General features: G+C 46.4%; 1 protein-coding gene across 6 annotated transcripts in view; it reads left to right on the top strand.

Moving 5' to 3' along the window:
• The first annotated feature begins 11,191 nt into the window (after positions 1-11,191).
• The window catches only part of GPR155 (G protein-coupled receptor 155), a 62,138-nt gene continuing 47,275 nt past the window's right edge, over positions 11,192-26,054 (top strand). For 2 of the 6 annotated variants that reach the window (XR_012220350.1, XM_073545924.1), the window contains exon 1: positions 11,195-11,380. The gene's annotated coding sequence lies outside the window, so the exon portion shown is untranslated. Of the gene's footprint in view, positions 11,381-17,086; positions 17,150-26,054 lie in introns of all 6 variants that reach the window. The other 4 variants (XM_073545926.1, XM_073545925.1, XM_073545928.1 and 1 more) reach the window with 4 other exon arrangements.

Below are 26,054 nucleotides of genomic sequence, written 5' to 3'. Positions count from 1 at the left end.
GACACACGGGCACTGTACATAATATAAAGGTGACACACGGGCACTGTATATAACAGGTGACACACGGGCACTGTATATAACAGGTGACACAGGGGCACTGTATATAATATAAAAGTGACACACTGGCACTGTATATAATATAAAGGTGACACACGGGCACTGTATATAACAGGTGACACATGGGCAATGTATATAACAGGTGATACACGGGCACTGTATATAACAGAGGTGACACACGGGCAATGTATATCATATAAAGGTGACACACGGGCACTGTATATAACAGGTGACACACGGGCACAGTATATAACAGGTGACACACGGGCACTGCATATAACAGAGGTGGCACACGGGCACTGTATATAACAGGTGACACAAGTGAACTGTATATATTATAAAGGTGACACACGGGCACTGTATATAACATAAAGGTGACACACGGGCTCTGTATATAACAGGTGACACACGGGCACTGTATATAACATAAAGGTGACACACGGGCACTGTATATAGCATAAAGGTGACACACGGGCACTGTATATAATAGGTGACACACGGGCACTGTATATAACAGGTGACACACGGCACTGTATATAACAGAGGTGACACACGGGCACTGTATATAACAGGTGACACACGGGAACTGTATATAATGTAAAGGTGACACACGGGAACTGTATATAACATAAAGGTGACACACGGGCACTGTATATAACAGGTGACACACGGGCACTGTATATAACATAAAGGTGACACACAGGCACTGTATATAATATAAAGGTGACACACGTGGACTGTATATAACAGAGGTGACACATGGGCACTTTATATAACAGGTGACACACGGGCACTGTATATAACATAAAGGTGACACACGGGCACTGCATATAATATAAAGGTGACACACGGGCACTGTATATAATATATAGGTGACACACGGGCATTGTATATAACAGGTGACACACGGGCACTGTATATAACAGGTGACACACGGGCACTGTATATAACAGGTGACACAAGGGCACTGTATATAATATAAAGGTGACACACGGGCACTGTATAAAACAGGTGACACACGGGCACTGTACATAATATAAAGGTGACACACGGGCACGGTATGTAACAGTTGACACATGGGCACTGTATATAATATATAGGTGACACACTGGCACTGTACATAATATATAGGTGACACACGGGCACTGTATATAGCAGGTGACACATGGGCACTGTATATAACAGGTGACACATTGGCACTGTATATAACAGAGGTGACACACGGGCACTGTATATAATATAAAGGTGACACACGGGCACTGTATATAACAGATGACACACGGGCACTGTATATAATAGGTGACACACGGGCACTGTATATAATATAAAGGTGACACACGGGCACTGTACATAATATAAATGTGACACACGGGCACTGTATATAATATAAAGGTGACACACGGGCACTGTATATAATATAAAGGTGACACACGGGCACTGTATGTAACAGGTGACACATGGGCACTGTATATAACAGGTGACATACGGGCACTGTACATAATATAAAGGTGATACACGGGCACTGTATATAACAGGTGATACACGGGCACTGTACATAATATAAAGGTGACACACGGGCACTGTACATAATATAAAGGTGACACACGGGCACTGTATATAATATAAAGGTGACACACGGGCACTGTATATAACAGGTGACACACGGGCACTGTATATAACAGGTGACACACGGGCACTGTATATAACAGGTGACACATGGGAACTGTACATAATATAAAGGTGACACACGGGCACTGTATATAACAGGTGACACATGGGATCTGTATATAATATAAAGGTGACACACGGGCACTGTATATAACAGGTGACACACGGCCACTGTACATAATATAAAGGTGATACACGGGCACTGTATATAACAGGTGACACACGGGCACTGTGCATAATATAAAGGTGACACACGGGCACTGTATATAACAGGTGACACACGGGCACTGTACATAATATAAAGGTGACACACGGGCACTGTACATAATATAAAGGTGACACACGGGCACTGTATATAACAGGTGACACACGTGCACTGTATATAATATAAAGGTGACCCACGGCACTGTATATAACAGGTGACACACGGGCACTGTACATAATATAAAGGTGACACACGGGCACTGTATATAACAAGTGACACACGTGCACTGTATATAATATAAAGGTGACACACGGCACTGTACATAGCAGGTGACACACGGGCACTGTGCATAATATAAAGGTGACACACGGGCACTGTATATAACAGGTGACACACGGGCACTGTATATAACAGGTGACATACGTGCACTGTATATAACAGGTGACACACGTGCACTGTATATAATATAAAGGTGACACACGGGCACTGTATATAACAGGTGACACGGGCACTGTATATAATATAAAGGTGACACACGGGCACTGTATATAACAGGTGACACACATGCACTGTATATAACAGGTGACACACGGGCACTGTATATAACAGGTGACACACGTGCACTGTATATAATATAAAGGTGACACACGGCACTGTACATAGCAGGTGACACACGGGCACTGTGCATAATATAAAGGTGACACACGGGCACTGTATATAACAGGTGACACACGGGCACTGTATATAACAGGTGACACACGTGCACTGTATATAATATAAAGGTGACACACGGGCACTGTATATAACAGGTGACACGGGCACTGTATATAATATAAAGGTGACACACGGGCACTGTATATAACAGGTGACACACATGCACTGTATATAACAGGTGACACACGGGCACTGTATATAACAGGTGACACACGTGCACTGTATATAATATAAAGGTGACACACGGCACTGTACATAGCAGGTGACACACGGGCACTGTGCATAATATAAAGGTGACACACGGGCACTGTATATAACAGGTGACACACGGGCACTGTATATAACAGGTGACACACGTGCACTGTATATAATATAAAGGTGACACACGGGTACTGTATATAACAGGTGACACACGGGCACTGTATATAACAGGTGACACGGGCACTGTATATAATATAAAGGTGACACACGGGTACTGTATATAACAGGTGACACACATGCACTGTATATAACAGGTGACACACGGGCACTGTATATAACAGGTGACACACGTGCACTGTATATAATATAAAGGTGACACACGGCACTGTACATAGCAGGTGACACACGGGCACTGTGCATAATATAAAGGTGACACACGGGCACTGTATATAACAGGTGACACACGGGCACTGTATATAACAGGTGACTCACGTGCACTGTATATAATATAAAGGTGACACACGGGCACTGTATATAACAGGTGACACGGGCACTGTATATAATATAAAGGTGACACACGGGCACTGTATATAACAGGTGACACACGTGCACTGTATATAACAGGTGACACACGGGCACTGTATATAACAGGTGACACACGGGCACTGTATATAATATAAAGGTGACACACGTGCACTGTATATACTATAAAGGTGACACACGTGCACTGTATATAATATAAAGGTGACACACGGGCACTGTATATAACAGGTGACACACGGGCACTGTATATAACAGGTGACACACGTGCACTGTATATAATATAAAGGTGACACACGGGCACTGTATATAACAGGTGACACGGGCACTGTATATAATATAAAGGTGACACACGGGCACTGTATATAACAGGTGACACACATGCACTGTATATAACAGGTGACACTCGGGCACTGTATATAACAGGTGACACACGTGCACTGTATATAATATAAAGGTGACACACGGGCACTGTATATAACAGGTGACACACATGCACTGTATATAACAGGTGACACTCGGGCACTGTATATAACAGGTGACACACGTGCACTGTATATAATATAAAGGTGACACACGGCACTGTACATAGCAGGTGACACACGGGCACTGTGCATAATATAAAGGTGACACACGGGCACTGTATATAACAGGTGACACACGGGCACTGTATATAACAGGTGACACACGTGCACTGTATATAATATAAAGGTGACACACGGGCACTGTATATAACAGGTGACACGGGCACTGTATATAATATAAAGGTGACACACGGGCACTGTATATAACAGGTGACACGGGCACTGTATATAATATAAAGGTGACACACGGGCACTGTATATAATATAAAGGTGACACACGGGCACTGTATATAATATAAAGGTGACACACGGGCACTGTACATAATATAAAGGTGACACACGTGCACTGTATATAACAGGTGACACACGGGCACTGTATATAATATAAAGGTGACACACGGGCACTGTATATAATATAAAGGTGACACACGGGCACTGTATATAATATAAAGGTGACACACGGGCACTGTATATAATATAAAGGTGACACACGGGCACTGTATATAATATAAAGGTGACACATCGGCACTGTATATAACAGGTGACACACGGGCACTGTATATAACAGGTGACACACGGGCACTGTATATAATATAAAGGTGACACACGTGCACTGTATATAACAGGTGACACACGGCACTGTATATAATATAAAGGTGACACACGTGCACTGTATATAACAGGTGACACACGGGCACTGTATATAACAGGTGACACACGTGCACTGTATATAACAGGTGACACACGGGCACTGTATATAACAGGTGACACACGTGCACTGTATATAACAGGTGACACACGGGCACTGTATATAACAGGTGACACACGTGCACTGTATATAATATAAAGGTGACACACGGGCACTGTACATAACAGGTGACACACGGGCACTGTATATAACAGGTGACACAAGTGAACTGTATATATTATAAAGGTGACACACGGGCACTGTATATAACATAAAGGTGACACACGGGCTCTGTATATAACAGGTGACACACGGGCACTGTATATAACATAAAGGTGACACACGGGCACTGTATATAGCATAAAGGTGACACACGGGCACTGTATATAATAGGTGACACACGGGCACTGTATATAACAGGTGACACACGGCACTGTATATAACAGAGGTGACACACGGGCACTGTATATAACAGGTGACACACGGGAACTGTATATAATGTAAAGGTGACACACGGGAACTGTATATAACATAAAGGTGACACACGGGCACTGTATATAACAGGTGACACACGGGCACTGTATATAACATAAAGGTGACACACAGGCACTGTATATAATATAAAGGTGACACACGTGGACTGTATATAACAGAGGTGACACATGGGCACTTTATATAACAGGTGACACACGGGCACTGTATATAACATAAAGGTGACACACGGGCACTGCATATAATATAAAGGTGACACACGGGCACTGTATATAATATATAGGTGACACACGGGCATTGTATATAACAGGTGACACACGGGCACTGTATATAACAGGTGACACACGGGCACTGTATATAACAGGTGACACAAGGGCACTGTATATAATATAAAGGTGACACACGGGCACTGTATAAAACAGGTGACACACGGGCACTGTACATAATATAAAGGTGACACACGGGCACGGTATGTAACAGTTGACACATGGGCACTGTATATAATATATAGGTGACACACTGGCACTGTACATAATATATAGGTGACACACGGGCACTGTATATAGCAGGTGACACATGGGCACTGTATATAACAGGTGACACATTGGCACTGTATATAACAGAGGTGACACACGGGCACTGTATATAATATAAAGGTGACACACGGGCACTGTATATAACAGATGACACACGGGCACTGTATATAATAGGTGACACACGGGCACTGTATATAATATAAAGGTGACACACGGGCACTGTACATAATATAAATGTGACACACGGGCACTGTATATAATATAAAGGTGACACACGGGCACTGTATATAATATAAAGGTGACACACGGGCACTGTATGTAACAGGTGACACATGGGCACTGTATATAACAGGTGACATACGGGCACTGTACATAATATAAAGGTGATACACGGGCACTGTATATAACAGGTGATACACGGGCACTGTACATAATATAAAGGTGACACACGGGCACTGTACATAATATAAAGGTGACACACGGGCACTGTATATAATATAAAGGTGACACACGGGCACTGTATATAACAGGTGACACACGGGCACTGTATATAACAGGTGACACACGGGCACTGTATATAACAGGTGACACATGGGAACTGTACATAATATAAAGGTGACACACGGGCACTGTATATAACAGGTGACACATGGGATCTGTATATAATATAAAGGTGACACACGGGCACTGTATATAACAGGTGACACACGGCCACTGTACATAATATAAAGGTGATACACGGGCACTGTATATAACAGGTGACACACGGGCACTGTGCATAATATAAAGGTGACACACGGGCACTGTATATAACAGGTGACACACGGGCACTGTACATAATATAAAGGTGACACACGGGCACTGTACATAATATAAAGGTGACACACGGGCACTGTATATAACAGGTGACACACGTGCACTGTATATAATATAAAGGTGACCCACGGCACTGTATATAACAGGTGACACACGGGCACTGTACATAATATAAAGGTGACACACGGGCACTGTATATAACAGGTGACACACGTGCACTGTATATAATATAAAGGTGACACACGGCACTGTACATAGCAGGTGACACACGGGCACTGTGCATAATATAAAGGTGACACACGGGCACTGTATATAACAGGTGACACACGGGCACTGTATATAACAGGTGACATACGTGCACTGTATATAACAGGTGACACACGTGCACTGTATATAATATAAAGGTGACACACGGGCACTGTATATAACAGGTGACACGGGCACTGTATATAATATAAAGGTGACACACGGGCACTGTATATAACAGGTGACACACATGCACTGTATATAACAGGTGACACACGGGCACTGTATATAACAGGTGACACACGTGCACTGTATATAATATAAAGGTGACACACGGCACTGTACATAGCAGGTGACACACGGGCACTGTGCATAATATAAAGGTGACACACGGGCACTGTATATAACAGGTGACACACGGGCACTGTATATAACAGGTGACACACGTGCACTGTATATAATATAAAGGTGACACACGGGCACTGTATATAACAGGTGACACGGGCACTGTATATAATATAAAGGTGACACACGGGCACTGTATATAACAGGTGACACACATGCACTGTATATAACAGGTGACACACGGGCACTGTATATAACAGGTGACACACGTGCACTGTATATAATATAAAGGTGACACACGGCACTGTACATAGCAGGTGACACACGGGCACTGTGCATAATATAAAGGTGACACACGGGCACTGTATATAACAGGTGACACACGGGCACTGTATATAACAGGTGACACACGTGCACTGTATATAATATAAAGGTGACACACGGGTACTGTATATAACAGGTGACACACGGGCACTGTATATAACAGGTGACACGGGCACTGTATATAATATAAAGGTGACACACGGGTACTGTATATAACAGGTGACACACATGCACTGTATATAACAGGTGACACACGGGCACTGTATATAACAGGTGACACACGTGCACTGTATATAATATAAAGGTGACACACGGCACTGTACATAGCAGGTGACACACGGGCACTGTGCATAATATAAAGGTGACACACGGGCACTGTATATAACAGGTGACACACGGGCACTGTATATAACAGGTGACTCACGTGCACTGTATATAATATAAAGGTGACACACGGGCACTGTATATAACAGGTGACACGGGCACTGTATATAATATAAAGGTGACACACGGGCACTGTATATAACAGGTGACACACGTGCACTGTATATAACAGGTGACACACGGGCACTGTATATAACAGGTGACACACGGGCACTGTATATAATATAAAGGTGACACACGTGCACTGTATATACTATAAAGGTGACACACGTGCACTGTATATAATATAAAGGTGACACACGGGCACTGTATATAACAGGTGACACACGGGCACTGTATATAACAGGTGACACACGTGCACTGTATATAATATAAAGGTGACACACGGGCACTGTATATAACAGGTGACACGGGCACTGTATATAATATAAAGGTGACACACGGGCACTGTATATAACAGGTGACACACATGCACTGTATATAACAGGTGACACTCGGGCACTGTATATAACAGGTGACACACGTGCACTGTATATAATATAAAGGTGACACACGGGCACTGTATATAACAGGTGACACACATGCACTGTATATAACAGGTGACACTCGGGCACTGTATATAACAGGTGACACACGTGCACTGTATATAATATAAAGGTGACACACGGCACTGTACATAGCAGGTGACACACGGGCACTGTGCATAATATAAAGGTGACACACGGGCACTGTATATAACAGGTGACACACGGGCACTGTATATAACAGGTGACACACGTGCACTGTATATAATATAAAGGTGACACACGGGCACTGTATATAACAGGTGACACGGGCACTGTATATAATATAAAGGTGACACACGGGCACTGTATATAACAGGTGACACACGTGCACTGTATATAACAGGTGACACACAGGCACTGTATATAACAGGTGACACACGGGCACTGTATAAAACAGGTGACACACGGGCACTGTATATAATATAAAGGTGACACACGTGCACTGTATATAACAGGTGACACACGGGCACTGTATATAACAGGTGACACACGGGCACTGTATATAACAGGTGACACACGGGCACTGTATATAATATAAAGGTGACACACGGGCACTGTATATAACAGGTGACACGGGCACTGTATATAATATAAAGGTGACACACGGGCACTGTATATAACAGGTGACACACATGCACTGTATATAACAGGTGACACACGGGCACTGTATATAACAGGTGACACACGTGCACTGTATATAATATAAAGGTGACACACGGCACTGTACATAGCAGGTGACACACGGGCACTGTGCATAATATAAAGGTGACACACGGGCACTGTATATAACAGGTGACACACGGGCACTGTATATAACAGGTGACACACGTGCACTGTATATAATATAAAGGTGACACACGGGCACTGTATATAACAGGTGACACGGGCACTGTATATAATATAAAGGTGACACACGGGCACTGTATATAACAGGTGACACACGTGCACTGTATATAACAGGTGACACACGGGCACTGTATATAACAGGTGACACACGGGCACTGTATAAAACAGGTGACACACGGGCACTGTATATAATATAAAGGTGACACACGTGCACTGTATATAACAGGTGACACACGGGCACTGTATATAACAGGTGACACACGGGCACTGTATATAACAGGTGACACACGTGCACTGTATATAATATAAAGGTGACACACGGGCACTGTATATAACAGGTGACACGGGCACTGTATATAATATAAAGGTGACACACGGGCACTGTATATAACAGGTGACACACGTGCACTGTATATAACAGGTGACACACGGGCACTGTATATAACAGGTGACACACGGGCACTGTATAAAACAGGTGACACACGGGCACTGTATATAATATAAAGGTGACACACGTGCACTGTATATAACAGGTGACACACGGGCACTGTATATAACAGGTGACACACGGGCACTGTATATAATATAAAGGTGACACACGGGCACTGTATATAACAGGTGACACACGGGCACTGTATATAACAGGTGACACACGTGCACTGTATATAATATAAAGGTGACACACGTGCACTGTATATAACAGGTGACACACGTGCACTGTATATAATATAAAGGTGACACACGTGCACTGTATATAACAGGTGACACACGGGCACTGTATATAATATAAAGGTGACACACGGGCACTGTATATAATATAAAGGTGACACACGGGCACTGTATATAATATAAAGGTGACACACGGGCACTGTATATAATATAAAGGTGACACACGGGCACTGTACATAATATAAAGGTGACACATCGGCACTGTATATAACAGGTGACACACGTGCACTGTATATAATATAAAGGTGACACACGTGCACTGTATATAACAGGTGACACACGTGCACTGTATATAATATAAAGGTGACACACGTGCACTGTATATAACAGGTGACACACGGGCACTGTATATAATATAAAGGTGACACACGGGCACTGTATATAATATAAAGGTGACACACGGGCACTGTATATAATATAAAGGTGACACACGGGCACTGTATATAATATAAAGGTGACACACGGGCACTGTACATAATATAAAGGTGACACACGTGCACTGTATATAACAGGTGACACACGGGCACTGTATATAATATAAAGGTGACACACGGGCACTGTATATAATATAAAGGTGACACACGGGCACTGTATATAATATAAAGGTGACACACGGGCACTGTATATAATATAAAGGTGACACACGGGCACTGTATATAATATAAAGGTGACACATCGGCACTGTATATAACAGGTGACACACGGGCACTGTATATAACAGGTGACACACGGGCACTGTATATAATATAAAGGTGACACACGTGCACTGTATATAACAGGTGACACACGGGCACTGTATATAACAGGTGACACACGTGCACTGTATATAACAGGTGACACACGGGCACTGTATATAACAGGTGACACACGTGCACTGTATATAATATAAAGGTGACACACGGGCACTGTACATAACAGGTGACACACGTGCACTGTATATAATATAAAGGTGACACACGGGCACTGTATATAACAGGTGACACACGTGCACTGTATATAACAGGTGACACACGTGCACTGTATATAATATAAAGGTGACACACGGGCACTGTATATAATATAAAGGTGACACACGGGCACTGTATATAAGAGGTGACACGTGGTACACTCAGGTAACCGCACTGCATACACCCGTGTATAGCAGCCTGGTGCCCTTGTCTCTGACCAGTACACACATGCCGGCTGCACGCTCCGCAGGGATATCACTATGAGCCCTGCACACACTGGGACATTCTGCTTCTTTGTGGACGTTTCATGACCAAACACTGAGAGACGTCACAGAGCAGCCAGTCTCCGCCCCCTCATGTGACTGATCACGTGGTGGTGACGTCACGGAAGGCTCCATCCTCCCGCATCTGCCGCGGCCTCTGGTTGTAGCGGAGCGTGAGAGTCATGGAGAAGGTGGCGGAGCCTCCGTGGTGAGCGCCGCCTGCAGCCGGGTGAGAGGGGCGGCGGAGCTGGAGGGGCGGTGCAGTATGTGTATGTGTGGGCCCCTGAGGAGGCAGACTGCGCCATAGGTGGGAGCCGTGGAGCCGGTGTCCATGCGGGGGTTGTGCTGATACAGTGCTGGTGACTGAGGCGGAGCACAGTGTGCGCTCTGCTGCGTCCTCTTCATGCTACTGCGTTTTAACCCTTTCAGGACGCTGCCATTTTTATTTTTTCCTACCTTTCTCTCAAGAGTTGTAAGGTTTTTTTTATTTTTAATTTTGTACTACTACTTAGAGCTCTTAATAAAAAAAAAAATGTTTTGTCGCCTTCTTCTGAAATCTGGTACTTATATTAATTCTCTGGTGAAGCTGCCAGGAGTATTTTTTTTTTCTTATTTTGCACGGTGAGCTGTAGGTTTTGTCGGCACCATTTTGGCTGCATACATTTCTTCGCTTTTTGCGTGCTGTTTTTTTTTTTTTTTTAATGTATGATGTAACTGTGGCATTTACCGGTTTAATTAAAGGGGTTCTCTTAAGATTTGTATTTGTAAGTGCTTGGCCCCTAAGAAAAGAAAAAAAATCCCGGATAATCCTTTCAATCTACGTCGTAAGCACCAAAATTGCTTATTTGTTGCCATACCGTAAAAAAAAACAAAAAAAAAAACGCAGTTGTATGCAACCAAAATGATCCCAATAAGAGTGATCAGCCCCATAGGAAAATAAAATGTTTCTGCATAACTCCTTTTAAAGAGTTCTAGACTTCGAGCTTTCACTGTCGATACTGATACTTTTTTTTTTTTTCCCCCCATGTAAAAAAATAATTAAATTTTTAATATTTTTTTTTTTTTTTTAGTTTTCATTGATATATAGATTTTAGACTTGAACCTGCTATCATGTGATCGCCTGCAGCGCTTCACTATTGCAGTTTGTAGTACAAATCACATTCCCTTAGGCCACGTTCACACGTTCAGTATTCGGTCAGTATTTCACGTATTTGTAAACCAAAATCGGGAGTGGAACAATCAGAGGAAAAGTATAAGGCTGTGTGCACATGATGCAGATTTGCAGCGGATCTGCAGTGGATTTTACCCCGCAGAAACGTTGCATATCCGCATTGTGATGTACAGTAGCCTTAGGCTGTGTGCACACGCTGCGGATTTTGCTGCGGTTCCGCAGCGGTTTTGGCCGCTGCGGACCCGCAGCAGTTTCTGCTGCGGTGTACAGTACAATGATTCCCTATGGGAATCAAAAACCGCAGTGCAGACGGTGCGGAATTTTCCGCGCGGATTATCTGCGGTTTTCAATCCGCAGAAAGAATTGACATGTCAATTCTTTCTGCGGATTCTCCTGCGGTTTGCCATCTCCTCCATTGAGGAGATGAAAAACCGCAGGGCAAAACCGCAGAGCAATCCGCAGGTAAAACCGCAGGTCTTTTGACCTGCGGTTTCACCTGCGGATTGTACAAAATCCGCGCGGATGAATCCGCACCTTTTCCGCAGCGTGTGCACACAGCCTTAAAATCAATGAAAAAAAAAACCGCTGTGCAGACGCTGCGGATTTTTCCGCGTGGTTTTCCTGCAGTACAAAATCCGCAGCATGTTACTACTTTTGTGCGGTTTTCCATCTCCCCTGTCACCAAATCCGCAGGGGGAAAACCGCAGTGAAAAACCGCAATAAAACTGCAGGAAAAATGGAAGAAATCCACAGGAAAAATGCAGGACATTTGACCTGCGGATTTCTTCCATTCTGCGCGGAAAAATCCACAGGGCTAAAAAGTCCGTCTGCACTCAGCCAAATAGAAAAAAAATTCCCCACTTCTGTATTTATCACCCACTCCTGATTTTGGCTTACAAACACTGATGTAAATACTGACCGTGTGAACGTGGCCTTGTGCAACGCAGCCTGTGGCTGGGGGCTTCACAGGAATAACTGTATGCACACTTCAGACGGACATTGTGACGTATTTTTACCCTTGGCGCATAGCTGGTGGGTGAATGGGAGCCCAAAACAGAGCAAGCGATTGGCACAATCACTTAGGCTGTGTGCACACGGTGCGGATTCTGCTGCGTTTCTGCAGCGGTTTTGGCCCTGCAGAAACGCAGCAGTTCCACAGACCAAGTACAGTACAATGAAACCCTATGGGTTTTCAAAAACGCTGTGCCGACGGTGTGGTTTTTTCCGCGCGGTTTTACTGCGGTTTACAAACCGCAGCATGCCAATTATTTGGGCGGTTTCACACCTTTAACATAGTAGAGGTGTGAAACCGCAGGTCACTTTACCTGCGGTTCCGCGCGGAAAAAAACGCAGGTGAATCTGCAGCGTGTGCACATAGCCTTAGAGGGGTATTCTCAAGTTTGATAGTTCTCCCCTACACATAGGATATCGGATAACTTCCTAATCACAGTGAACCCGACTGCTGGGGGCTCAGTGCAATCCTGAGATCTGGGTCTGTGAAGAGCCCCCACTGAATGGAGTGGAGGTCGATCACGCGCACTGACGCTCCATTAATTCTTATGGGAGAGGCGAAGATGAGCCGAGCGCTCCGCTATCTCTAGCGGGCCCCTTAAAGTCAGAGCTGAAGATTCTAGGATCACTGGAGGCCTCAGCAATTGGGAAGTTACTGATTTGGGAAAATTATAAAAATTTGAACAAAATGCAATAGCTCATATCTCTGGAATAGCATAGTGGATTTACAAAAAAAACAAAACAGCGGAATATTCAGGTAAGGAGCCGGACTAAGGGTGTGTGCACATGCTGCGGATCAGCAGTTTTTGCTGCGGTGTACAGTACCTTTATTCCCTATGGAAAAAAAAACGCTGTGCAGACGGTGCGGATTTGCTGCGGTTTCAAAACCGCAGAAAGAATTGACATGTCAATTCTTTCTGCGGATTGCCATCTCCTCCATTGTGGAGATGAAAAACCGCAGGCTAATCCGCAGGTAAAACCGCAGGTCTTTTGACCTACGTATTTTGAAAACTCCGCGCGGATCAATCCGCAGCAGAATCCGCAGCGTGTGCACGTATTCTTAGAGCGAAAACCGACCTCTGAGAGGTTCTCTCTAAACCAGTAAGCAGTGGTCCAGTGTGCGCTTAGCTGGGGGGCACAGATGCCACTGATTATAGACCATTGCTGATAGAAGCACTCCTCCACATTGTGCGCGTCATATTCACCCTGGCACTTGTCATTCTTCTGATGAAGGGTAGAGTGGAGTATCCACATCACAAAAAATAATGTAATTATGTTAAAAAATTTAACATTTAAAAGGAATCTATCACGGGATATTGTTACTAAAGGCCCCGTCACACACAGCAATCTCACTAGCGAGATCGCTGCTGAGTCACAACTTTTGTGACACAACAGTGATATCACCAGCGAGGTCGCTGTGTGTGACAGCGATCAGCGAGCGGCCCCCCTGCCGGTATCGCTGATCGCTGCAAGAAACCTCTGGACATTTTTTTCGTCGCTGATCTCCCGCTGGCCAGCACGCATCGCTGCGTGTGACAGGCGGGAGACCAGCTGTAAAATAATAAAAAAATATTGTTATTCTCACCTTCCGACGTCCTGCGCAGTCTTTCCGCATCTCTCCACGCTCCCGGTCCCAGTAATCTTTAGCAAGAATGACCGTGAGAACGGACGTCATCGCGGTAATTCTCGCAAAGCATTACTGGGACCGGAGCGTGGAGAAAGGCGGAAAGACTGCGCGGGACGTCGGAAGGTGAGAATAACAATATTTTTTATTTTAATTCTATTTTTGACATGAATATGGCATCAGTGCTAACGAACACAGCGATGCCGGGCGCGCGGCGTCGCTGTGCTAATCGCTGGTGAAGCTGTCTGTTTGACAGCTCACCAGCGATCACATAGCGACTTACCAGCGATCCTGACACGCTGATATCGTTGTCGGGATCGCTGGTAAGTCGCTGTGTGTGACTCCAGCTTTAGGCGGGAGTCACATTGCATCATAATCTCCTGCTGATACACCTCACACCGGGTGTGATGTGCTAATGACCCTCGTCTGCTGCGAGCGTGAGCCGTGTGTCAGTGCTCTGGACTCTGATCCTCTCGCATAACAGGATCGCAGCTGAGGAGGAGACTGAGAAAGTAATTTCTCCGTCTCCTCCATTGCCAGCGTCTTCTGGAATCACACTACACTCGAGTGATATCTCGGTGCAGTGCGATGTTTCATACACACCCATAGACTTATATGGATGCGTGAGATCCGAATTTGGCATGCAATCACAGCATGCTGCGTTTTTTATTTCCTGTCTGATTGGACCAGAGGAAAAAAAATTGGTACCAGTGCAGCCCGATTTTTTTTTTTTTTTTTTTTTTTTTTCCCTTTTATATAAATCTGATTGCGTTCGTCCAATTTAGCCACAAATTGGAGTAAGCCCGGAGTCTGAGAGCAGCATGATGTAGTGGCAGAGAGCCTGATTTCAGCGATGTGTCACTTACTGGGCTACTTGCTGCAGTTTTGGTAAAATCCCAGTTTTTTTGCTGCAGACCTAGCAGTTCTTTGAATGCTGAGCCCTGTAGAACTCCGCCCACACCACTGATTGGCAGCTTTTTGGGTTCACTATTCATCTTCTAAGTAGTGGTGGGGATGGGGTTATACAGAGCTCATGCATATGGAGGACTACCTGGCAGCAGGTTTACTAGTACTGTAGTAGTAATCTTCTGATTTTATCAAAATTACAGCAAGCAGCCCAGTAAGTGACATATCGCTGGAATCAGGGTCTATGTCTCTACGATATTCTGCTCTCCTATTAGGAAGCAATAACCTGGTGACAGATTCCCTTTGACAAATCTGTTGCACTCTCTTGATGTTGCCACTGTGCTCACAGAGGGCCAGGGTTGCACAATACCTTGCCACTGTATAAATACTGGTAATTGGATATAATACATCCCCGCGCACACAGATCCTCTGGGCCCCTAATCTTATGATATCCAGTGTGTCTCACATGACTATGCTTTCTATAGGCACATGACATGAGGAGACGCTGCTCTCCGGTCTCTGTCCTTACCGTACGTCTCTTTTCAGCAGATACCGCGTTACTACTTTTTAGTTTTGGTGTATGATACGAGGTAAACATTTCGGGGAATGGGGGCGATAATAAGGGCCCATAATGGGGGATGTGGTTTTATTCCTTTAGATTTTGGCTCTTATTTTTTTGCAGTCTGAGCCGTTCTGTTATTGTCCACGTCTGGTTTTATCTTCTCTCTAGATGGCCGTGTTGTCTGTAGGGCAGTGATAACTTTACTGTAAAACTTATCATATTCCTGCAGATCCCTAGTATTATTCATGCTGCTGTTATTGGCAGCGCTTTTTTTTTTTTGGCAAGATCTCAGTCTTGATCGCGGCTTATTTGCACTATATTACCATATGAGAATAGTAGTCACTCGCAGGATATTGCTGAGCGTGCACAAGTTCTGCTTCGTGTGCATTGTACCCCCAGTTAGTAATGCATGCAGCAGACAGACATGACGACTAAACTGGAAGGGCCCCCATCATAAGCCATTGGGGTCAGTCGTGACAGATCCTCCAAGGGGTCGTAGATTCGGCTTATGTCATGAGACTTATCGGGGCCTGTCGGGGTGATCCTACAGTACGTGCAGACATAGAAGTTGTTACCCATTGTAGGCAGCCGCCATGTAATGTATCTCATGGTGGAAACAATTTGTCTAGTTAATTTATTGCTTTCTTAATTTGGCTTTTAGGAGGAATCGGGTTTTAAAGAGTGCTAAATAAGAGTGAATTATAATGTCCAGAGATCTGCATCGGTAAGGCTCACATTGTGCGGTATTTTGTGTCTGCTCACTCAGAAAATGTCCACTCAGCAAATATCCCACTCAGACAAGCCACCACTGTGGCCAGAGATTAGGTAAGCAGAGACTTCTAGTGTCAAAACACCAGGGTGTAGAGAACAGAGCCGACTGGGTAAGTGTTGAGAGGAGCTGTACGGGAGTCAGTGAGAGTATCATTTATTTAATGTGTTAAGTATTTTCCACCAGTCTGTCCTTTAAAAAAATTCAATTAGAATACCTCTTTAAGAAAGTCTTTGGGTTATAGAAACTTAAAGGGAACCTGATGACAGGATATAACCCTGCGAGGATTAGGAGCACTTCATCAGCTTCCTAACACTTGTGTGTTTAAAAATTATGTTAAATCCCCCCCTGACTGCTAGGAGCAGACTAATCCGAGACCACTGTCAGTGATTGGCACGGTGCCCTGGGATCATGCCCACAGTGGCGTGACTGACGTTCCAGTGTGTGCAGGAAGGAGAAGAGCGACAACGCACTGCTGTGCGTGTGATCCCAGCTCGTTGTAGCCGTGATTGACAGCGGTCCTGGACTAGTCCGATACCAGCCGTCAGGGGGATCTAATGTTTTTAAACAAACGGGTAGAGCTTAGATAAAACATGGGGATGATTACAGACAGTATTAGGAGGTTGATAAAGTGTTCAGAATACCATTGAGAGATATATATATATATGCACACACACGCCCCCCACACACACTTCTTACATCGGTATTCCAAGTTCTGTGAGCCTTGCAAAAAGAAGGATTTCGGTTGTGCCTGAAACCAGGCATCCGTAACAGCCATGGCATCAGAAGTGGTGTGAAATTTGATACCCCTTGAGGTGTTTCTTCAGGTTTGGAAACAGATGATAGTCGGCGGGAGCTAAATCTGGTGAATAAGGTGGGTGGTCAACCAGCTCGGCCAGTTTTGCCTTGGTCGCTTGTGCAGTATGAGCGGAGGAGGCGATGTCTTGCAGGAACAAGATTTCTTTGAACAGCTTGCCGCACCTTTTCGCCTTCAGAGCTGCCTTCAATTGGTCCAAAAGTTCAGTGTAATACCTTGCCTTGATGGTGGAACCCTTTTGAAGGTAGTCTACTAGCAGCACACCCTCCTTATCCCAGAACACAGACGCCATCACCTTAGGGGCTCATTTTTGCACCCTGAACGTCTTTGGATGAGGAGAACCACTGTGCCTCAACTCTTTTGACTACTCCTTGATTTCAGGGTCATACAAATAAATCCAGGTCTCGTCCATAGTGACCAGTCGATCCAGGAAGCTCTTATCAGTCTGGAAATGCTGACAAATGGACCGGGAAGTTTTCACTCACATGCTTTGCAGATAGCTTCTTCATGTCCAAATGTTCAAGGATAAATACACAAACACATTCAGAGGAAATCCCCATGATGTCTGCTATTGCTTTAGTTAAAATTCACAGACTCTCCAGTATGAGGTTGTGCACAGCATCAACGATCTCCGGAACAACAGCCACTCTCTGTCGTCCAGGATGTTCCTCGTTTTTGGTGCTGAAGTGGCCTGTTATAAATTTGGCAGGCAGGTTCTTAACTGTAGAATATGAAGGGCATTGATTCCCCCCCCAATGTCTGCGACATATCACCATGAATATCCTTTGCGGACTTTCCTTGCAGAAGCAAGAATTTTATCACTCCTCTGCTCTCATTTGCTGTGAATATCGCGTTGGACTGAGCCATTTTGTTTTCCTGCATGCATAGAACACTGTCATAAGCTAAAAACATAAAATTTTCAAAACGTATATTAGACACATAAGGCTTTCATGTGATGTAACATTCATTACCATAGAAACAAAGATCACAAAGCCAAAGACTTATCAGCAGCCCCTATATACCATACATACAGCTCTGGCAAAAATTAAGATACCACTGCGCAATTTCTTAAAAATCAGCTTCTCTACATGTCTGACAGCCATTCCTTTCTAGTGTCAGTTGAATTCCAACCAGAGTACACCTCATTCTACTTAATGTGCTTCTGATTAGGTGATCACCTGAACCAAATCTTATTTAACGAAGGAAAGTATAAAAAACCCTGCTGTGGTGTTCGTTCACAATCCTCTTGCAATAGGACAAGCTGGATGGCAAAACAAGTGCTAGTAATATCCCAAAAGTAATAGGAATGAAAAAATAACTTTTAACCATGCCAAAGGAGTTGAAAATAAAAGTCTTGAGTGAGGAAAAGGGCTCAATTCTGGCTTTAGTAGCAGAGGGATACAGTGAGCGTCATGTTGCCTCCATCCTTAAAATTTCTAAGACTGCAGTCCATTACAACAAGGTCAAGCAGCAGACATTGTGGACAACAAAGCTACAGACCGGCAGAGGGCGAAAATGACTCAACACTGACTGGGATGGCTGTCATCTTATTCGACTGTCACTCAGCAACCGCAGGATGACATCAAGTGACCTACAAAAGCAATGACAAATGGCAGCTGGGGTGAAGTGCATGGCAAGAACAGTTCATAACAGGCTCCTAGAGGCAGGGCTCAAGTCATGTAAAGCTAGAAAAATGCCTATCATCAATGAGGAGCAAAGGAGATCCAGGCTGAAGTTTGCCAAAGACCATAAGGATTGGACCATAGAAGACTGGAGTAAGGTAATCTTCTCTGATGAGGCTAATTTTCAGCTTTGCCCAATATCTGGTCATCTAATGGTTAGATGGAGACCTGGAGAGGCGGACCAGCCACAGTGTCTTGCACCAACTGTGAAATTTGGTGGAGGATCGGTGATCTGGTGATGCTTCAGCAAGGCTAGAATTGGGCAGGTTAATCTTTGTGAAGGACGTATGAATAAAGCCGCATACAAGGTTATCCTGGAAAGACAGTTGATTCCTTCTGCTCTAGGATTGTTCCCCAACTCTGAGGACTGGTTTTTCCAGCAGGACAATGCGCCAGGCCACACAGTTAGGTCAATCAATGTGTGGATGAAGGACCACCACATCAAATCCCTGTCATGGCCAGCCCATTCTCCAGACCTGAACCCCATTGTAAACCTCTGGAATGTAATCAAGAGGAAGGTGGATAGTCACAAGCCATCAAATAAAGAAGAACTGCTTACATTTTTGTACCAGGAGTGGCATAAGGTCACCCAAAACAGTGTGCGAGACTGGTGGAAAGCATGCCAAGACGCATGAAAGTTGTGATTAAAAATTATGGTTATGCTACAAAATATTGATTTCGGAACTCTTCCCGAGTTGAAACATTAGTATTGTTCTTTATAAATGATTATGGACTTGTTTTCTTAGCATTATTTGAGGTCTGAAAGCACCCGTTTTTTGTTTTTTTTTGTTATTTTGACCATTTCTCATTTTCTGAAAATAAAAACAAAATTTAGTGCTTGGAAATTCAGAGACGTCATGTGTTATAGAATAAAAGAGCAATTTACATTTCTCCTTCGCTTCATTGGGGGACACAGATACTGTGGGTGTATGCTTCTGCCGCTAGGAGGCTGACACTAAGTGAAAAAAAGAGGTTAGCTCCTCCTCCGTCGTATACACCCTCACCCCTATTGCGGGCGGAACGCAATTTTTTTTTCTTAGTATCCATGTAGGCACACACGTCTGGTTTTGCTCCAGACTTTTTCTTTTTTTTTTTTTTTTCCCATGAAGATGAGACAGGGGCGACTGACCCTATTGAAAGGGTCCGATCTCCCCAAACCATCAACAGGCGGTCACGTGTTAGTATCGTCTCCACGACGTAGCCTCTCCCGCACCGTGGGACATATCTGGGCCGTTTTCCCCAGACCTTTTTTTATTTTATTTTTACCGTCTATGAAGATGAGACAGGGGCAACGGATCCTATTGAAAGGGTCCGATTTCCCCAAACCATCAACGGGCGAGCATGTGCGAGTGTACCTCCACGTATCCTCTCCCACGACTTGGGACACAATGCTGGACTTAGCCCTGACCACCCCTAGGTATTGAAACCATGGGCTGTACAGAGGCACAAGACTAGTCCGTGCGGCCCCCAATGCTTAGACTGCGGTGCTGCAAGGCGGCTGACGGTCCCTCTCCTCACCCCCTGAAGGGGTTAGATGGAGCTAGGGTGCCTGCACCGTCCTATTTTGTCAAGGCCCCCTCACATACCTGAGCTGGGAAGCTGAAGAGGATCGTCAGTGAGGAGAGGGCCTCGGAGGGCTCCTGCGGCGAAGATCCGGGGCTGGAGCCCTTAGCTGTCAGATGCCTCTGGCCAGTGGCTGCAGAGCAGTGCGGTGAAGTCCACGCCAGTAAGTAGCGCCATTTTTTTGTGGCGCCATGGAGTCGCCCCCCTGTCCCCCCCCCCCCCCCCCGTCGCGGGCAGGGGATAAATTGAGGCTGCGGCTTTAGCCGGAGCTAGGCCGCAACCCGGAGTTCCGCCTCCGGGCCGCAAGTCACTTCTGGCGGCCCGCCCCCCAGGCCTGGGCGGCGGGGGGATAAATTTAGTCCCCGGCTTCGGAGCGCTGCTTGGCTGCAGACCCGGAAATACCGCCCCTGGACCGGTTTATATGCTGGCGGCCCACCCCACAACTGGTGGCGTGCGATTTTTGTGCGGAGGCGTCCAGGAACGGGGGCACAGGGCTGGGGTAAGTGCTGCCCGGGAGACCACGGAAAACGAGGTGCTACCTCCTTCCCCCTATCCCCAGCAGGGGACAGATACGGCATGTCCGAAGAAGCAGCATGCATCTCTTGTCTGGCTGCGTTTCCGCGGGCGCAGAGCAAGCGATTATGCAAAGCCAGCGACTCCAAACCCGCCCAGGATCCCTCCCCTGCGACCGAACCCACAATGCTGGTGTGGGCAGACCACAGAGGACAAGGCTCGGGATTCCCGCTGTGCAGCGCCCGGAGCCCGACGCCTAACAGAACCTCAGTGTCCGTCCTCTGCGACCAAGGTGCCAAGCCCCCCAGAGTGGGTTCTATCAATGTCACAGGTCATGCAATTGAGTCCCTTCAGGCCTCAGATGGGGGCAGGGTCAGTGGCTCGCCGGCCTTAGCGGGGACCTCCACCTCACAAGAGCCTCTCTCCTGCAGGGGCCGCACTCAGTTCAGGCAGACCCGAGGGAAACGAATCCACACGGTGTCGTCCAGTCCATCCGGTGCCTTGGCATCCGTAAGTTCTGCTTCTCGCTCCCCGTCACCAGTGGTTGATAGCGAGCAGACCTCAGAATTCGACTCAGACGAGCTCCTTGACCTGGATACTCCAGCGTCACGTGAAACAGTGGACAGCCTCATAGAAGCCGTCAATCAGACCTTGGGGATTGAGGATGATCCTGCAGCGGCTACGGGGCATGAAGTGGCATTTAAGCAAGTGAAGCGCCCGCACAGAATTTTTTCCTCTCACCCGGAGTTTGTGGACATAGTGCAGTGGCACAGAGAGCGTCCAGACGGGCGTTTCTCGGGTCAAAAGGCACTCGAAACAAGGTATCCGTTTGCTCCGGACCTCCATAAAAAATGGATGGAATCCCCGATGGTGGATCCTCTGGTTTCGCTCCTAGCCACTAAGACCCTGCTATCCGTCCCTAGTGTTTCCTCAATTAAGGATCCCACGGATCGCCTTACAGAGAGGCTTAGCTCGCTCAGTATATGAGGCGTGAGGGTCAGCGCTCGCTCCCTCATTCGCAGCAACTTGGGTAGCCAAGGCTATGATATCATGGTCAGAAACATTAAACAAGGTCGCGCAGGAGCAGGATCTACCTGCAGAGATTTTGGAGGTCGCAGGTCAGATGGCGATGGCCGTAGACTATGTAATCAATGCGTCTTTGGATGCGGACAATTGCTCGGCACATGCTTCCGCTAATGCAATTTCTATCAGAAGAGCCCTATGGTTAAGGACATGGCAAGCCGATTCTACTCCTAAGGCCTGTTTCACACATCAGTTTTTTTGGTCAGTCAAAATCCGCTAACATGGCGGATAACGGAACCGTTCCTGTAGCAACCACAACGTTTGGCACCGTACCGTTATTTTAACAGATCCGTCAAAGTAAGAATTTTAAAGGAACCGCTGCCTGGGGAAGGGGAGAGAGAAATTTTTCTGCCGCCAGAACGGAGTTTAGGGTTAAATTTGCGGCTGAGTGAAGTCTTTCGGGCATGTGCAGTGACAAATGCGTATCTGGCCGCCCGAAAAAACGTTGCACGGTCTGTTCGGGCATGTCAGCGGACGTCAAAATTTTGGCAGATACGCAAAAAAACGGATTCAACGGATGGCCATCCGTCAAGATCCGCCGGTAATGCAACTCAGTGGGAAAAAACGGATCCGCCAAGAAAAATGGCGGATCCGTTTTTTTGGCAAAACGGCGGATTTTGACTGATGGACACAAACGGATGTGTGAAACAGGCCTAAGAAGTCCTTGACTTCCCTGCCTTATCAGTGTGGCCACCTATTTGGGGAGAAGTTGGATCAACTTATCTCCGACTCCAGAGGAGGAAAGAGCGGGTTTCTCCCTCAACAAAGGTCAAAACGCTTTTTCGTCACCCGTTTTCAGGCACGTTTTCGGGCCTTTCGCAACCCCAGGTGGACTCCAGCGGCCAATTCCGCCGCCCCAACCAGGATAGGGAGCGGCAGGTCTCATATAGAGCCAATCCATTGGGGAGAATGCATACTCAGCAGCCCAGATCGAGGGGATCCAGATCCCAAAGATTGTCGGCCAAATGACTCGAGGCCTTTACCAGACGACACCGGCAAGGTGGGCGACCACCTACTCTGGTTTCACCACGTCTGGGTCAATGTCGCTCATGGCGCATGGGGAAAGGAATTGGTGGAATCAGGTTACAAATAGAATTTGTCAGATATCCTCCAAGACGGTTTTTTTCTTTCCTGGCTTCCCAGGGTGGATACCCAGGCAAGGGCTCTATTGGGAGCCATCAAATCGCTCCAGCACAACGGAGTCATTGTTCCAGTGCCAGAACACGAAAGAGCTCAGGGGTTCTATTCCAACTTTTTGGCGGTTCCCAAAAAGGACGGGTCTATCAGGCCTGTTTTGGACCTGAAGCTTCTGAACAAATTCATCAGGATCATACATTTCCAGATGTAGTCTCTCCGTTCAGTCATAACGGCCATGGAGCAGTGAGAATACTTGGCCTCAATAGACATCCAGGACCATATCTGCATATTCCCATTTTTTCCTCCTCATCAGAGGTTTCTACGCTTCACCATCGGCGATCAACATTTTCAGTTCGTAGCGCTACCCTTCGGGCTAGCCACGGCTCCCAGAGTGTTCACAAAGGTTATGGCAGTTGTCATGGCCACACTGCATTCTCGAGGCATAGTCGTCTTGCCTTATCTGGACGACCTCTTGGTCAAGTGCCCGTCAATACGGGCACGCGAGGAAAAGGTCAACATCACGCTAGATACTCTTGCCCGCTTAGGATGGTAGACAATGCAAAGAAGTCATCCCTTGTGCCAGCTCAGAGGATCTCCTTCCTAGGAATGATCTTCGACACTTGCCGAGGGTTGGTAATTCTCCCTCAGGAAAAGGCGCTAGCTCTCCGGCAGGGAGTCCGGACACTTCGCCAACCAGTCCCTCTTAGTATTCGATCCGGGATGAGGATTCTAGGGAAAATGGTGGCGGCAATGGAACGATACCTGTCGCCCAGTTCCACCTTTGCCCCCTGCGGCACGCCCTCTTGTCAGCCTGGGACAAGAATCCTTTCACGCTCGATTGGCAGTGCCGACTGTCCTCTCAAGTCAGGCAGTCGCTCGGATGGTGGATAACCAGTTCCTCTCTGGCCCAGGGGAAACCTTTCCCCCCAGATCATTGGCTGGTAATGACAACCGACGCCAGTCTCCTCGGTGGGGGAGCGGTGTTTCGCCACCACACAACCCAGGAACGGTAGTCGCCACAGGAGGCACGCCTCCCGATCAACTTATTGGAGATACGAGCAATTTGGATGGCTCTGCAGAAGTTTCATCACTTTCTAGAAGGCCGCCCCGTCCGGATTCAATTGAACAACGCCACGGCGGTGGCTTACATCAGGGGTGGGGAACCTCAGGCCCTCGATGACCTTTTATCAGGCCACCGAGCAGATTCTCAGGGACCGCATTCTTGGGCAGGGAGCTGTATTTTGATTGCCACAAGCTCATTAATTTCTTCTTGCTCTGTTGGCGCACACACACGCAGTGTTCACTACTGAACATTGAAGGGCATGCAATGAAAGATTAAGTCATGAAACCAGTGCCAGAGTCAGGATGTACTTTGTGGGCGGAGTTTGTACGGCCCCCGAAGGATGGTATAAATTTCCAAATGGCCCTTGGCAGAAAAAAGATTTCCCCACCCTTGGCTTACATAAATCATCAAGGGGGCACCCGCAGCAGAGCAACCATGCGCGAGGTGGAGCTCGTTCTTCAGTGGGCCGAAGCAAACCACTCGGTGATTTCGGCTGTCCACATTCCGGGGCGTGGAAAATTGGGCGGCAGACTTTCTCAGCCGGCAGGGGCGTGCATCCGGAGAGTGGTCTACAGATTTGTCAACTGTGGGGAGCTCTGGCTGTGGACCTGATGGCTTCCAGAGTGAATGCCAAGGTGCCCACATATGTCGCTCAGGCCAGGGACCCGTAGGCATTCGCAGTGGACACGTTGGTTCTGCCAAGGAACCAGTTTCGCCTCCCATATCTATTTCCCCCACTGCCACTACTTCCGAGAGTCATCAAAAAGATCAGGACGGAAGTGATGCTGGCGATTCTGCTGGCCCCATCGAGCGTGGGACGCAGATCTAATGCAGCTGCTCGCCGAAGTTCCTTGGCGCCTGCCAGAGCGCCCAGATCTACTGTCTCAAGGGCCGATTTGCCACCCGAACTCAGGGACCCTGCGTTTGACGGCATGGCCGTTGAATCTTGGATTATAACTTGGATTCGGGAGCGAGGTGGTCGCCACAATGATTAGCGCCCGG

This window comes from Dendrobates tinctorius, unplaced genomic scaffold, assembly GCF_039654945.1.
Source record: "Dendrobates tinctorius isolate UK_male_01 unplaced genomic scaffold, ASM3965494v1 ptg000143l, whole genome shotgun sequence".
In the NCBI taxonomy this organism is placed as follows: domain Eukaryota; kingdom Metazoa; phylum Chordata; class Amphibia; order Anura; family Dendrobatidae; genus Dendrobates; species Dendrobates tinctorius.
Note: the sequence above shows the minus strand (reverse complement) of the source record. Positions and strands in the feature narration are given on the sequence as shown.